This window comes from Thermobia domestica, chromosome 8, assembly GCF_964235325.1.
Source record: "Thermobia domestica chromosome 8, izTheDome1.hap1.1, whole genome shotgun sequence".
Taxonomy (NCBI): Eukaryota; Metazoa; Arthropoda; class Insecta; order Zygentoma; family Lepismatidae; genus Thermobia; species Thermobia domestica.
In genome coordinates, this window is record NC_137461.1 from 38,713,930 (window position 1) to 38,729,279 (window position 15,350).

At 35.1% G+C, this 15,350-nt stretch overlaps 1 long non-coding RNA gene across 1 annotated transcript; it reads left to right on the top strand.

The window, feature by feature from the left end:
- Nucleotides 1–411: 411 nt before the first annotated feature.
- Nucleotides 412–6,451, top strand: LOC145691671 (uncharacterized). The gene is made up of 3 exons (XR_014132484.1): nucleotides 412–523; nucleotides 4,590–4,746; nucleotides 6,267–6,451. It is a non-coding gene; the product is annotated as an uncharacterized LOC145691671 (long non-coding RNA).
- Nucleotides 6,452–15,350: the final 8,899 nt, after the last annotated feature.

Sequence of the window (15,350 nt, forward strand, 5' to 3'; positions counted from 1 at the left end):
TTCCCTAATATGTTTGCTCTGATGCATGTCGACAAACGGGGAAGTTCTATAAGATTTCACACACTCGTAGAAGTGTCTGAAAATTTACATTGTAATTGAAGTTAATCGAGTGTGTTTCATGCTATGTTTATTCTTAAACATTCGTATAAACAGTACATTATTTAAATTCATTACGCATCACGTAATTTGGAAGGACAATTTCCGTATGTTAAAAGCGTGAAGGATTTCAATTGTATCTATTAATATATCTTAATCAGAAACAAACCATAATAATTACTTAGATGAAAAACTGCAATGAGTATGCTTGAAGTATTATTTCCTTTGGAAACTTATGCATCACTGCCCATGCTCACATCAATTATCGCTTTAATAAAACATAAAGTTATATTAAATTTCTTTGTTAATATAGATAGCAAGGACAGTTTGAACCATATATAAATAAAAGAAAGATGAGTTCGATGACAGTTAGCATTTGTACTTGGTGAAAATACCTGGAAAACTTTCCCTTAAAATGATCGACAGGGTGAGTAGGAAATCTATCTATCTATCTATCCATATCCACCTGTCTATCTGTCAAATCTATCTACCATATTATCTATTTAAAAATAATACTAATTTTTCGATGTAATTTCATCAAGAAATATTTGCACCTAGAATCTCAATTAAAATAAAAGTGTTTTCAAGTCTTACTTGTGTGAAACCATCTCAAAACGGAAACTACTGATATGCTTCCACAAATCTTTGGTTTACCACTAATATGAAGCAAGAAAACTTCACTTCACATACTGTTAGAAAATAGCACTAGCATCTATTAGATCGTCCACACACACTGACCAGAGGGCAAAACAGTTCAGCCAGGGTACAGTACAGTGATCACTGTAATAGACCCTCGTACCGTATATGTACAGAGTGTTAATGAACTATACCGATAAACTGTAAGAGCTGATCCCTCACATCAAAATAAGACAAAAGGTTCATATGGATCTATGGTGAAAAGTGCATAGTTTCAGAGCTGGGGCTGTCCAAAATCACGAAAAAGCCAAATTTCAAGATACCATATTTCGAATTCCAGGTACTGTGGAGGGTTGTCATCAGCATAAAGGGAGCCACGCATACACAATTCAAAAGTGAATATTTCGTCAATTTTCAATAGGTGTAGACGTATTCCTTACAGGGTGTAACTCTCAGATATGCTGTCAATAGAATTTTCAGATATACCATGATTTCAAGGAGGGTCCAAAGTAGGCAGGAGGTAAGCCTTAACAACAGCGGACATCCAGTGATTCGGAGGAGAGTCGGAAGTCTTAGGAACTGGCAGCTCCATGTTTCTTTGTGTTCGGAATAACGTGTGATGAGATGTATTTCTTCAGGCTATATTTCACGTTTTCTTCGTTTATAAGAGTGAAAGAAAACATTGCAGCATGCTTTTTCCTGAGTACGCGAGACCACGCTGCTGTCGATCCTTAACACTTTCGATTTCGAGTCAAAGAATTCCGTGTTCGCTGCTATCAAGGCTTGTCGTTTCCCTACTTTAGACCTATCACAAGTTCAGAGCATATCTCAAAATTCGGTTGATGGCTTGTCTGGAAATTTCGCCATGCATGTAAAACTCTGTACACTCATTGAACATTACTGAAATATGCACTTTTGGATTACGTATGCGCGACTTTATTTACGTTGATAAAGACGACCATCCATAGTTTCTCGAATTCGAAACAGGACTACTTGAAATTTGACTTTTTGGCGATTTTGGACAGCCCTAGCTCTCAAACTATGCACTTTTGCCCATAGGTCCATATGAACGTTTTCTCTTATTCTGATGTAAGGAATCACCTGTTACAGTTTGTGTGTATAGTTCATTAACACCCTATAACACCCTATATATATATTGGAGCAGGTGCTAGATCCTGGAATAAGATCTCTCCAAAGTTATGACTCAAACACATGGTCAATGCACTTAGGCCTCTCTCTCCGCAGGCCCACGCAATATCTCGGCTTGGCTATCGTGCATCCGGTAAATGTGTGACCGGCCTTAGGATATCCCTTATATTTTCTTATATTTCCTATAAGGGACACGTGTCAGAACTTATATTTTCCATAAATGAGCAAAGATATATCTATAAACAGTGGTGTAGGAAACAGAAGGATTGGGGGAGCTAAGGACATAAAGATAACGACATAATCCCGAGGTTTAAATTAAATAATGTTAGATGTGAAAGAAAGTAACTTGCGAGTAGAGCCCAGCTATAATTTCTTGGGGAGAAGTGGAGGGGCAGAGAAATTTGTGAGCACCTATTTTCCGATACCGAATACGATACGTTTTAAATTATTTGAACTAGATTACAAAATGCCTGCTGAAGGGAGACGTATTCCTCTAGCGTCGTCACTATTTGCGTGAGCCAAAAATATTTTCCAGTAATGAAAACCAATATTACGAAACGTTGCTTCAAATTTGTGAATAATGGTGGAATCTACCAAAAATTTACGAAAAAAATAATATTTAAGTGGAATTTTACAACTGTTGAGGCTAACAATAATTGTAGAATCTAACAGATGGGAATTAAACATTCTAAATGCATAAATATCACAATCGCTGATAGATTTAAACAGAAGAATGAAAAAAAAGTAACTAGTGAAAACAGGTGTTGCAGAGGAGACATCTTTACTTCTCTTGGTTCAACAAAGCTGACGAGTTGGTTTGCAGAAACCGAAGAATTCTTGTCAATCATTAGTAGAATTTAAAGTGGTACAAAATGACGAAATCTGTAGTTTTATATTCCATTATAACAGCCCCGTAGGCGATAGGAGACGGGTGAAAATGGAAAGATCTCGAGGAACCTAGGAATTCCGGAGGCTGTCTCGTCTCAAAAAAAGATATCGTAAAAGTGATGCCTCGTCTCGGAAAGTTTGTCTACGTTTAATTTTAAGAGTTCTGTCCAATGGCCTGGAATAGAACTAGATATAATTCGCATAAGGATTCCAGACTTCCCGGTTTATCCGGAACAGTTCCAGGGTAACACCTCAAATAATACTGTACTTCAAAACTTGAAATGTCCCGTTTTTTCATAAAACTTCAATTAATTTCTAGGATATTTTAAGAAGTATATTGCTTTTATGTATTATTCATCGACAGTGTTTTATGTATTATATATTAATCAACTAATGGAAAAAACGTACTCTCTATCACTCACTTTGGGTGAGTAGTGACCTATCATTTAGTTCTTTCTGCTACTTCAGCATAAAGCAAGTGCATATGTATTGTCAATTTTCATAGAATGTTCCGGTTTAATGAAAATATTGGTATATTATACGGGCTTAGCGTAAAATTTAGAATATAGTCCCTGTTTAGTGAAAAGTTTGGTATATTGCACCGCTTTAGTGAAAATATTGTATATTGTCCTTGTTTAGTGAAAATATTGGTACATTGTCCAGATTTATTGGAAATGTTAATATATTGTCCTGACTTAGTGAAAAGTTTGGTATATTGTCCTGGATTAGTGGAAAATTTGGTATGTTGTTCCGGTTTAGTGAAAATTTTGGTATACTGTCAGGGTTTAGTGGAAATTTTGGTATGTTGTCCCGGTTTACTGAAAATTTTGTAATATTGTCCCGGTTTAGTGGAAATTTTGATATATTGTCCCGGTTTAATGACAATTTTGGTACATTGTCCCGGTTTAGTGGAAATTTTGGTATATTGTCCCGGCTTAGTGGAAATTTTGGTATGTTGTCCCGGTTTAGTGAAAATTTTGGTTTATTGTCCCGGTAAACAAAATTTACGAATAGTAATCACTGTTAGAACACATCAAATAACAATAGGAAATGAAATGAAATAAAATCTTTTAGGTTAACGTCAAACGATTGTGCCCTATAGGCCCTATAGACATATAATTAAGGCAAGTGAATAATGACTGAAATATTTATTGTAACGAGATTGTGACGGAAACGAGAGTAACCGAGAAAATCCACTAACGTGATATTGTCCATCACAAACTTACTTGACGGGAATTGAACCAAAGACTCCACGCATCAGAAGTAAATGCTCCAACATTGACCACAGTGCACCCCGCCACACCCGCAAAAATAGATACAATTGTACTGTACTGTTAATACTGTATACCTTTCGTACATAGTACAGGAAAGCACGATGGCTTCCCTGTGTATGTTGTAAAGTGTCTTTACATTTTGTTTCACATTGAGTGTTGAAAAGAAATCAGAAAGTTTCATTTGACACACCCTGTATAAACTTATTGCAATACTAATTTAAGAAATCTTAAAGGTTAGGAATATTGTACACAAAAATATGCAATGGAACTTTGTACAAAGTATAGTACAAGTAACACAGTCCCTAACGTAAGAAAAACAATTTTTAGGTCAAAAGACTATTGAATTGTACTCTTATACGTATATGATAACTTGCATCAAGTACAGGATATATTTTACCTAAAAATACACTTCTAAATTGCACAAACTTTTCTTTAATATTCCTGCAGTATTAACCAATATTCTTGATCGTATATCAATAGGAACACTTCTAGAATATAAAACACTTATAGAATTTTATTATTTAATTATTTATTTATTCTTTTCAGTCCCTTCTTGTGTTTGTGGCAGTGTTTGTTTGCATTGCCGTGGCTTTTCCTGCACCGCCACAAGAAGTAGCTAACCCACAAGGAAACCCTCAGCTGTCAAAGAATGGAGATGATCTCAAAGGAGATAACACTTTCGGATTTGGATATTCCTATTGGGGTATGTTAGATTGAATAAAATAAAATTCGTTAACACTTAATTGATATAATTGAACATTCAATTTGATCGTACTGTGAGTGAGTAAGATGAATAAAACATATCTTTGCTGACCCAACCTACAGGTTAAAGGATAATTTGAACCATTATTAGGACTAGTACTCAAGACAATCTAACTCAATGGAAATGAACCGGGACCATTCTTATACAAAGTTTGAACGTAAACCACTTGACTTCAAAGGGGGACGACAGAACATAAGAATTTCTAATCAAACACTAAAAGGCATTTCCTTTGAGCTGGCATATTATGATTTACTATTAGTTTCTTTGTTGAAGTATAGTGTTTGTTTCTTAGCGCTAGTGAACCTACAGTCAAATCAGAACTACCATATCGCATTCAATTATTTTCGACTGGCAACTGAACTGAAGTCGCGCGCGGGGCTAACCATTAGATTGGCGGAGAAAGTTGTACATTTTTAAAACTAACTTCAAAATACAGGAAAATCCAATTTGAAGGATTAAGGAATTCTGGACTTAATCCTGATAATTCTGGAAGTTTTCAGAAAACATCATATTGCGAGATTTAAAGAAATTTCTAAATATTACTTTCGTTTAATTCTCCTAGTATATGTTCGAAATAAAGTCACTTTTACCACAAACAATTAAGCATATACTATAAATTTCATTTAAATACATTGTGTTTTAAGGTCCCTTGGCATAGAGTAACTTTGTTATTATCATAGTTACAACAACATGAAAGAGACGAAACCGTCTTCAAGTATGATGTTTTCAATCTAGAGTGAAAGAATTTTTAAATCGGACGACCTGTTTGGACTGTAAACTCTTTATCGCCCAAATGTTAAATGAAAATGCAACGTGTGGCTTTACCTGAGCCACAAGGAAAATCAATGAAATTACTGCCCTTTACGCTAACGTGTCGATGGCCAGAAGCCATTTGAAACATGTCCCCATTCACTGTATATTGTGAGTCCAGGTAAATGGCAAGGTTGCATTTTAATTTAACATTGGGGGCATAAAGAGTTTACAGTCTAAACGGCTCGTCGGATTAAAAAAAAAAAATCCTTCACCTTAGATTTAAAATATCATATTTGGAGACGGTTTTCCCCCTTACATTTTGTTATAACTCTCATAATAAGAGTTACCGTATGTCAGGAGACTTTTGAGGCACTCTATATATACTGAATTAAATATGAATTTCAAGGGAATCATATTTTTAGAAACAAATACACAGAGTTCTCATGTCAAGAAAGTTTTTAAAATGTGTGCTTTTTAGTTCTTTTTTTTTAAATATTTTCTTGTATCGATCTGGATAAATGGAATTCGAATAATTACTGAAGCTTCGAAAGTTTTACTTTTTAGAAGGCCAAAAACATGAACTATGCAAATATCCTTATTAAACATCATACTTCTGTAATACGAATCATTAAGTCGTTTAAAAATGTTATTAGACCTGTATTAAAATTTAGGTTCGGAATTAAAAATTTCATTTTTTCTTTTTCCAGGGTTCCCTTGGTTCTGGGGCTAAGTACCAAGAAGTAGCACCCGAGAAGGACAATATGAATAGACCAGTTCTTCCGTAGGAGAGACCACACTAAATATTTTTATTTAAATACAATAGCTAGTAGCATTTTTACAGCTTAATAGCCTGTTAATATATCAATGTATATATCTCCCTTATGCAACTAAAATAAATGCATTTAATAAATGCTGTTTTGTTTCTATTTAAATATTAATAATTTGACATCAATATATTATTATTTAAGCAGTCAAATTTCAAACAAAATCACAATAATTTATATCTTTGTTTAAGGAGTATAAGGGGTCAATTCCGTTTCAAGATTTCACATTGCCGATCGCCATTGCCATCAACAATTTACTTTCTCATTGGAAATATTTTACTGGCGAGTGGCCACAACAATCCGGCATAAGTTAAGCCTTGTTTAATGTGACGCTTTAGGAATGAATGGAAGGCGTACGAAAATAAATTGCACGTCGCTCACTGAATACATCAACATATGTGAAGAAAGTTTCTTCTTTTTGCTGAAATATATTACAAAATATTGCCGCCGGTAAAACTTTTGCAAACAGTAGTGGATTAAACTCGTTTTTCGGCTTCGACCAGAAAAGAGTGTTGAGAAATCTCTTAACGGAAAAGTTGATTATGGAATAATGGAAAGATGACCCAAATAACCTATTCAACTATTGCGACAGATTTGACTTGTGACAAATTTGACAAATTACTGTCCCTTTAGGTTCCTTTATTGAAAAAATACATATAAGAAGTAAAATCAACCAGGCAAACGGTTAATATTTATGTTAAGATTTATGAATGAAGTTCGCAACAGGCAGATCTGCATGGTATATCTTGAAGTGATTACTTTTACAGAGATGTGGATGAACATTCCATGTTAATAAGCCAGGTAGAATATAAAGATTTCGAACTAGGTTCCTAAGAGAAGTAAATAAGACTGATGTTTAGAACTAGTCCCACTCCTTTGAAGGAAGCCGGTCATCCGAACGGTCGTGGTCTTACGGAATAGAGACTCATAGTCGGTGATAGACATCCTTGTCTCCAACAATCAACACTCACGCACAAGAAAATGATAGAGCGGGAACTGTAAATTATGTAGGTCTAGCAGTGTATAAGAAATAAATCGCAATCAGACGAGGAACGAAATTTTGCAAGGCAACTGCTTCCAACCGATAAATCAAGTTGGTATTTCTACAATACAAAGGAAGCGTCTGATACGCTGATGGGCACATGTCATCACTAGCTCCACATTCAGTGTGCTTATGATTAGTGTACAGAGTGAAAGAATTAAGAGAAAAAGATCGAGAGTCGGTTGAAAATTAGTTTCCAGCAAACAGTATAATATAGAGATCAGAGACCTGTTGCTTCTATTCCCCAATATACGTGCTGAAGCTATAAATTCTCCATTGAAGAAAGTGATATTGGACAAATCAACGTTTAAGGCGAATCTTGTCTCATGAAAAAAATTACTGTCCACTCGATATCCATTAGTTCTTCCACTACTATATTGAAATTCAATGGAATCAAAGATGGTTTTAGAACTGATGGATATTTTGCTTTTCTCTGTCAGCTATGACACTTTTATTCATATGATTGCGTACATCTTGCCATAATTTTATGCCAGCAATATATGGTGAGTGGTGATCAGTTTTCGTTAGAGTAAGACTACCGCTACAAACAATACGTGGAGATTAATTAATGCTTTAAAACGGGAAAGCAATTGGAGATTTTAGTTCAATAGCTTATTAACTACTATATTGCTTCAAATGAAAAGTCATTTACCTGAGTTGAAAGAGACTTTCAGGAAATTATATGTACAGATTCGAAAATAATGTGAACCAGAATTGGAACGCTTTCCTTGATAAGAGGTATTGCATTAGTAGGAAAAAGCCAAGAGCTCTAGCATACGTTTCTCTTTCTGTAAGCTGGACAGTTCTTCAACCAAGCAGATTTATGACGGAGCTGATGTAATAGGTTTTGGTATACCTCAGAGGAAGTATCCAGACTTTTACCTTCTTTGACGTAGTTCACACAGTATTAGAAGGTTGACCGTTTATATCTAATCGATTGTACAACGTTGTCGTCACCTATCATTGAGTCAGAAGCATCAAACTCGCATGGTAATGAAACTAGGCCAATATTGGAAAAGGCGCATGTCATGGCTTGATTTTACGTACATTCCTCGTAAACTAATTATGAAACGGTGTCGGAAAATGCTTTAAAGATCAAAGGGACCATAAACAAATAAATTGAGGCCAGGCGAATATAAAAACGGGGCACTTTCTTGGTTATCAATAAAAGCAACCAGCTAAGGTGCTTACTCATCGACTAATAGCCCAGAAAAATGTATGACTCCAACGTGGCATGACATATAGATTAAATCTGTGCAGTCCACCATCAACCACCCTTTTGTCGTCGTCATAGTCTGCAGTGTGTACCTAACGATCGGTCTTAACAACTTGCACCCGAGTCACTTTGCTCAACATAAGACAAACTTTTCGAAATACATCCGTAGCCGTGTGCACCAATAAAGTTCAAATTAGCCATTCTTTAAAAAGAGTTCAAGGAGAACGATTAATAGATTTGCAGAAAATCGCTGCCGCTAGCAATTACGGTTTTTACTCTATAGTGATCGACGCTAAAAAGGAAATGGTTGATTTTGAACACCACTTTCATCAAAGAACTCGATTCCTTACATTTTGATTCTTTACATTCTAGTCAAAACACATGATGATCAATTCTTACTTCTTCAAGTTTCTCTCCTGAACGGAAGAACACATACGGACAGAGAGGGTGCGGATCAGGTTGCCTAAATGTATTGTGCCTTTGGAAGTCAAAAATGAGAATAAACTTATTATTACTTCAGAATAACATCATTAAAATACATATGCATCTTGTTCTTCGATGACATTCTGTCATTTTTTCTGCAACACCACAATACCGTTGCTGTAGAACTTTCGTGGTTTCTGTTAAAAAAAACATATGAAGCGTGATTTTCACAAGCCTCTCCTGAAACGAACGTAACACCATTCAGCGAGGTCTGCAAAGACGAAAACAACTGATAGTCTGACGGTATCAGTTCTGTGTGGATGCATTAAAAGATATCAGCCAAGTTTCCAAAATTTCTGACAGCTTTTAAAGTTTTATGCGGGCCTCTTTGTCAGCGTATACAACAGTGGACTAGTTCTGGCCGTTTCTTTTGAATTGCTAGGCGAACTTGCGCTAATTGTCGACAGTGTACGTATTACAAATCTATCCGGTAGCAACAGCTCGCTGTTACAGACTGCGAAGCTCAACCACGATCCTTTGCGCATATGGTGGTCGTTGGTTATCTACATTGCATAACTTATGATCAACAATTTCAGAAATAGCTCGAGTTTGTTACTTCCGTGTATACATTCGTTCTATTTAATAAATGTTTTGAGTCAGAAATGAAATCTTGAGGATGTCAGAATAGCCTACATGCAATCTTGTTCGACTTTAATCAGGACATTATCAACTTCCGATGTCATCATTCGTCCACTGTGAGGATCACCTTGGACATAGAAATTTCCCGAACAAAAGTGACTGAACCATCTGTGCCGAAGTGATCTTTACTTTTGCGTATTTATTGGTATTATACAGTAAAATGAATATAAAATGGATTTAATTTAAAATTAGAAACAAAGCTGTTTCCTTCTAGAGATTTTTTTGGTAACCTATTCACCTTCCTTTTTCCTCCTTGTATTTCACTACAGTATATTTTGCGATATAGAGTTGGTGTTTTCTTAATTTAAGTGATCTGGTATTATGGTTCTTAATTTAAGTGATTGGTTGTTTACCCTTCCGATGAAGGAGCTTTGAAAATAAGTGATTGGGCCCGTCACTTGTTCTCTTCGCGAGGTATGTGTTACACCATATTTAATATTGTGTGTAGTATATTTTATTTGTGAATTTAAATACGTGAGTATATAAAAAACGGGAAGATAGAAAATTGTTGAACATTCCAATTGAACCATCAGTTCAAATATTGGTATTGAATTTCTGTGATATAAATAATTATATTTCAAATATGGTTTACGCTGAAAATGACTTGTAGTAAGGCAGGAGCCATCTTGGAATTTCACTTCATACAACATGTGCCTAATGAATTTTTCAGTAATTATAAATTTCATATGGTTTCTCCATGAATCAAATTTATTTAAATCTATTAGTGGTTGAAAATATTTTTCAAGACCGAACAAAACTTTTTTGAACTTCACAAATTCGTTGTTCTGTCCAACATTACATATACCTTTTTTCTTTTATTAAAAATAAAATTTGTTAATGTTATCTGAATTCTTTTCTTTGTGTGTGTGTGTGTGTTTGTGTGTGTGTTGATCAAGTAGAGTTATGTCCCTGCAACCTTTGAAGACGTATTATTATTTGTTGAACTTTAACATACCATTCTTTTTCAGTGGCCTACATTTTTACGTGCGTTAAGCGACGTTGTAAACCACATACCTGGCCCGGGAAACTCTTCTCGGAGGGGCTACTTGTTTAAGTAGAGGGAAGGGAACGTAAAACTTTCTTTCCTGATTTTCATAGATTTAGTTTTTCTGGGAAGGGACGGTAATGGCAACATTACCCATCTTGGCCGTTACACATCGTTTAGCTATTTAATGTAAAAATTAAATCCATAATACCCATCATGAAAACATATTTGATTGGGTTACAATGTGCAAATATTTTTAAATCTTCCTAATCAGCTAAGAATTAGAGAATCACTTTCATTCCCACCCTTGGTTTATTATGAAAAAAGAATGGTTCCATTATAACCTATAAAGAATAGTATTTCTTTTTTAAAAGGAACGATGAATATCCTCTTTGAGGTCTTCACGTGATTCTCGCTGCTTGGGACTCACACCAGTCAAATGACTGGAAATGAATTTACCCACACCAAATCCGAATAGAATAATAATAATAATAATAATAATAATAATAATAATAGAAATAATAATAATAAGTCGTTCGGAGAATCAATCATTTCAAAAATATAGAGTGAATTATGTCTGAACAGATATAGCACATACCAATAATGTAATTAAAATTGAATGTTTCTTTGTTTCTTTGTCCGGTATGCAAATAGCAGGAGTTTGCTTGGTATAGTTCTAAGTAGCTGTATCGAAAATACCGGAGTTTGTGAAACAACGGAGACTATTTAGAATATTTTGATATGTTTCCTAAGGGTAGACGAGTGGGTTCAAAGGAGAAGGGGTGGTTTAACATTTATGCCAAAAGTAAAATATTTCACGAGTTTATCACCAGTTTTTCACGTGTTTTAAGCTAGTATTGGAACATGGAGTAGCTGACATTGCGATTATATGGTAGAATTTAATGGCCATATTGGAAACAAGAAAAAGGAATGAGAAAATTTCTGATTTTCCAGTAAAGGTTATTGTACGTAGTGATGTGAGGTGGAAAATTTTCTGCTATATATATATATTGTAACGAGATACTTTGTATCGGCTCATAATTACATATATCTCGGGCAGAAAGTGCTTTTACACAAGCACTATACCTGTTATAATGTTAATCAAAAATAATAAAAGAAGAATGTTTTAATATATAAGAAATATACATTATTGTCTTGTTGGTTGCTATGTCGTTGTTTATAGATACTCAGTTAACATGTTCGATTGCAAGTCGGTTTGTGTGAATATACATTAAAAAGTAGTCAAAGAATAAATTATTTAACACTCATCATGGACTTGTAATTTCAGTAGAAAAGGTGAGCATATTAGTGAATATAACTTCAGAAGATATTTTAAAGTGAAAACGATTATTGCCATTGAAGATATAACCGAACCAGGGTTAACGACTATCTTTGGTGAGTCGTTGTAATATATATATTTTTTTACGGAAAACTTTCCATTCTAAAAAAATATCAGTAATCAAGTAACAATTCCTCAGCAATCACAAAATTGATTGAATTCATGTATAGAAATGTTAAAAAGTGAAAGATCGTTTAAAGAATCTGAAAATTTTCATGGCTCAGACAATTTTCAGTACTATGTAGGAACAAGTCAAACAATTTTTCATGAATCGAAATATTTTCTGTCTTATATGGAAAAATTGAAGAAGTTTTTATGAGTCGGAAAATTTTCATCATTTTGAAGCAAAAAGTAAAACAACTTTTTGTGAATCGGAAAGTTTTATTGCTCTGTAGAAATAAGTGAAAGGAATTTTCATGAATCGGAAAATTTCATCACGATGTAGAAACAAGTGAAAAACCTTTTAATAATCCGGACAATTTTGAATATTATGTATAGTGATGTTTGGTCGAAAATGTTCCACTATATTTAACTTCACATAGAGCTAACTAACTAACTAACTAACTCTATGGCCTATGGAACCCGGAGGTTCAGTGCCGCGTTCACAAAAGCTCTCCACTGACTTCTATTCTTAGCTAATTGCATCCAGTTTCTACTTTGTATTCCAATCTCTGCCAGATCCATCTTAATATTGTCCTCCCATCTGCGACTAGGTCTTCTTAATGGTCGTATTCCTATGGGTCTACCAGTCAAGACTTTGAAAGCGTTTCTACTTTCTTCCATTCTAGCTACATGACCTGCCCACCTAAGCCTCCTAGACTTGACGATCCTAACAATGTTGGGTAAACCGTATAAACTATGTAGTTCCTCGTTATGAAGCTTCCGCCATTCCCCATTCTCGTTCCTCTTGGGTCCGAATATTCTTCTCAAGATCCTGTTCTCAATTACTTTCAGTCTATGTTCTTCGCTCAGAGTAAGCGACCATGTTTCACAACCATACAGAACAACAGGCAAGATTATCGTTTTATATATTTTAAGCTTCAAATTCCTCGACAGAATTCGCGACGACAAGAGATTTTGAACCGAATAGTAACACGAATTCCCTGCTTTTAGTCGACATTTAATTTCTTCGTGAATATGATTTTCGTCTGTTAATATTGATCCTAAATATTTGAAAGTATCCACTTTATCAAAAGTATTATTTAATATTTTAACGCCTCCACAACTTGCCGTATTACGGTCCCGACGCACTTCCATGTATTTAGTTTTCTCTGCATTTACTTCTAAACCCATGTCCCTGAAAGCGTTTAATAAGATCTCTGCATTTATTTCTACTGTTCTCCTATCATTCCCTATTAAATTTACATCATCAGCATATGCCATAACCTGGTGAATGCCGTTCAACTCTAGGCCCTGGTTGCTATCTTTGATTTTCCTTATGGCGTATTCCAGCACAAAGTTAAATAATAATGGCGACAATGCATCTCCTTGTTTCAGGCCATTTTCGACGTGGAAGCTCGTGGATAAAAATTTTCCTACCCGGACTTTATTTTGGGATTCACTTAAACATATCTTAATTAATTTAATTAGCTTTCTCGGTATTCCAAGTTCTGAAAGAACGTTGTATAATGTTTCTCTCCAAACCGAGTCGTAAGCCTTTCTAAAATCAATAAATAGTTGATGTACCGGGGTATTGTATTCCCACTTCTTTTCGAGTATTTGGCGAATGGTAAATATTTGGTCGATAGTTGATCGATTTCGTCTAAATCCGCACTGATAATCTCCAATAATTTCATCTGCGTATGGGGTCAATCTTGCTAACAGAATATTTGAAAGGATTTTATAGGATGTTGACAGAAGAAAAATGCCTCGATAATTATTACAGTCAGTTTTGTCGCCTTTCTTGTGAATTTGAACCATGATTGATTCTTTCCACTCTTGTGGCAATTCTTCCTTGTTCCAGATAAGGAGAATGAGTTTGTGTATCTTGTTCCACAATTTTTCGCCTCCAGCTAAAATTAATTCAGGCGGAATTTCATCTACACCCGGAGATTTGTGTTTCTTCAATTTCTTTATAGCGGCTTCCACTTCTATTCGATTGGGTTCTGGAATATACGGTTCTGCGGTGTGTATCTCCTTTTGTCCCCGCACATTAGTTTTTGGCTTCGTGTTCAGCAAATCGTCAAAGAAATCTTTCCATCTATTTGAGAGACTATCCGTATCGGTGAGTACTGTTCCGTCAGATTTCTTTAATATATAAGCACGAGGTTGATAGCCTTTCTTAAATTCGCTGATCCCCTTATACATGTCCCGAATATTTTTATTTTTACTATTATCTTCAAGTTCCTTAAATTTAGCTTTCAAAAAATCCAGTTTCTTTGGGAGTTTCCCGCCTGATATCTGCGAAATTTTGTGTAGTTGTTTCATTCGGATTTTGTAGCCACCGTAATTTTGCCTGTTTTCTCTTCTCTGCTAGTTTAATGCATTCTTGGTCGAACCATGGTTTGTTCCTACGTATTTCCGCGTGTCCCAATTTTTCTATTGCTGAACTTTTAATACTATCTCTAATTTCAATCCAAGTATCCTCAACACTAGTGCACTCCGAGTCTTCTAAAACCGCGAATCTATTCGAAACTTCAATCTGGTATTCCTCTCTTACCTGGCTCTCTTCTAATTTCTTTAAATTAAATCTCTCCGTTTTCGGACATTGAATATTACCTTTATTCAACGATAATCTCTCCCGTATTATCGCTACTACCAGGTAGTGATCAGTGTCACAATCAGTCCCTCTAAACGACCGGACGTCAATTATGCTAGATTGTCTTCTTCTATCTACTAAAACGTGATCAATTTGATTATGTGTTTTTCCGTCTGGTGATGTCCAAGTGTATTTATGAACGTCGCGATGTGGGAATTTTGTACTCTTCACGATTAGGTTTTTGGATGTTGCAAAATTCACGAGTCTAACACCGTTGTCATTACTTTCCTTATGCAAACTTTCGTTCCCTATAATCGGTTTGAAAATATCCTCTCGCCCTACCTTCGCATTGAAATCCCCTAATAGAATCTTCATATGGTATCGCGGGAGTTGGTCAAATATCCGTTCCACTTCTTCGTAAAAACTATCTTTTATATCGTCAGCCTTATCTTCAGTTGGAGCATGTACATTTAAAACAATAATATCACACCACCGTCTCTTAAGAGTAATAAAAGAAAGTATGTCAGTAATAAATTCAACCCGTTTAATTGCTGGTAATATTCAT